This window comes from Somniosus microcephalus, chromosome 2, assembly GCF_052327205.1.
Source record: "Somniosus microcephalus isolate GS21.2 chromosome 2, FLI_Smic_1.0, whole genome shotgun sequence".
Classification (NCBI taxonomy): domain Eukaryota; kingdom Metazoa; phylum Chordata; class Chondrichthyes; order Squaliformes; family Somniosidae; genus Somniosus; species Somniosus microcephalus.
Genome location: NC_140988.1, coordinates 302,687,961 through 302,690,263, shown reverse-complemented (window position 1 = coordinate 302,690,263; position 2,303 = coordinate 302,687,961). Strand labels below are relative to the sequence as shown.

The window sequence follows — 2,303 nt, the reverse complement described above, 5'->3', positions numbered from 1 at the left end:
ATTTTAATCTCTCAGCACTACCCGTTTATCTGGTGTTAATTACCCAGAAGTAATGCAATGAACATCAGTGTTTTGGAGTTCAAATAGATCTTTACAAAAGTAAATATAAAAGCTTTTTGTTTATATTTTAAGTCTTCGAGCAAAGTTTATTCTCATGCGCTACTGTGTTGTCTCAGTTTGTAGGGTTAGAAATTAGGAAATGGTTCATTGCTGTCCAGTTACCGAGGTTAGCCAAATATGTAATCTTTTGCAAGACATTCAGCTGCAAGCTGCAGCCCTGTCCTGTCCTGCAAAATGAGTAGACATAACAAAAATCTACTAATACTTTTAAAAGTTTAACTTTCTTTTGCCATCCTATACTTAGTGGGAATTCAAAACTGTCTGCATGGCATACAGAAAATCAAGCAGTTTTGATTCACTGCTGCAGCCGGGCAGACAGGAGCAGTATGGACTGCAGTGAGGAGCAGGATCCTAGATACAATATTAATCTATTCATAAATGTCCCATACCCCACCTTCATCTGTACCATTTAGCTCAATAAGTCCTTTGGCACTCTGCTGCCAGCACAGTACCTGTAATGGAAGAATTGTGAAGTAGCTTACAAGGAAACAGGAATGTTCTTATTGCAGAAAAAAGGTGAAAAATGGGGCTTGACCTGTGGTACCTATTGATCATTTGAGGAAGTAGTGTGAAAATAGTCTGTGATTGCCGAACCATATTTAGCTTGAACAGTTTGTAAATCACAAACCTGCTTGTGGGTTTAGGATTGTGAAGTGCATGTCTGATATCTGCACCACTACACTGACGTGTTTCAGAGGAACCTTGCTCAAGTTTTTGGGCACTGGAAGCAGTCATGCAGAACAAGGTGTGGAGTCCAGTTTACATGGCATCAATTAAAGGAGCACAAATGATAGAGATGTGAATAAGGTATAATGATAACTGTCCTCAAAAACCCTTTGAGTAGAAGGCACTGGCATCTAAAACTAGTAGAAGGAATTGTTCAGAATTTGGCCACAGAGACTCCAGATTTCAGAATCTAGTGTTTATGAAGATAATGAAAATTAACATTTGGCTAATGAAGGCCAGGAAGATGACAACTTCTTTTGATACATCATCAGAATACAGTGAAAATGAATGTCAATATTTCTGGAATGATTTAGCAAATGGAGATAAGCCAGTAGAAGAGATGACACACAAGATTTTGAAGTGGTGAATGAAGTAACACCTGACCATATAAATCGGCACGATTTCAGTCAGTTCCATTATTGAAAAAGTAGTTAATTCCTCTTGAAATTGGATCATGTCCCAGACCTCCCATTTGTACTGTGAAACTTTGCATGAATTAGCATGATGGTATAAATGCAAACATTACTTCACAGATGCCAGTTTCTGGTCTGATGCCAATGGCTAGCACACGGGTCAAAGCTGTTTCACAGAAAAAGGATCAAGCTTCAATGAGATAGCAAAACCTCATTTGGAAGCACAGCAACCTTAGTTTTGGGTCATGGTTCAAAAGACCCATACCCAGATGATTTGATAGATTAAAAACATGTTGCCATTTGATATTCAGTTTAAAGTTCTTTGTTTTTGCCAATTTGCACATTTTGTTCTCACTAAGCCAAACATTTGATAAGTTTTTAGGGACAGTTTTCTTCTTCCCTGGCCCAGAAATGCACCTGAAGTCTGGGCAGAATGCAGAAAACACATAACCGGAGATTCTTTACACCGTTCTCTTCACCGGAATTGTATTGCGCACAAACTTCCCCCCAAATTTTTCTGAATTTGTGCTACACCTGAAGTGTGCGCTGGCATTAAATTGTGTTCTGACTACGTCACTCGTGCCAGCAATGTGCTCATCTTTATTTCTGCTGCTCACAGGGCAGGATGCATGCCTCCAAAAACAAATTGCTATTTAATGTTGTACCTGTAGTGTATGTACCTTTAAGAGAGAACTACTTTTACAGCTCCTGTATACTGTAGTACCGGCAGTGACCACACCTGTATATAAGCCTGGAGCATGCCTCTGTACTCCCAGTCTACACCTGTTGATTGTTAAGTTACAGCATCCGTGTAGTTATTGGAAAACATCATACTCTCAGAATCACGGATCTAACAGTGGCGACGAGTGTCGATTCGAATCTACCTGCAACTCTGCATTTCCCTTCAAGGATTCGCTCCGGGAGGGCGGTGGAAGAAAGTCGAGGCCAGAAGCACGGGCGTCGACCATGAGCAACCGCCCAGTCGTCCGGCAGAGAGTGAACATTGCAGGGGAGGCTGTTGAGAGCCGGGCTTGGTTCCCCAGC

General features: G+C 41.0%; 1 pseudogene; it reads left to right on the top strand.

The window, feature by feature from the left end:
- Positions 1 to 446: 446 nt before the first annotated feature.
- LOC147123498 (uncharacterized) lies at positions 447 to 1,463 on the top strand (annotated as a pseudogene).
- Positions 1,464 to 2,303: the final 840 nt, after the last annotated feature.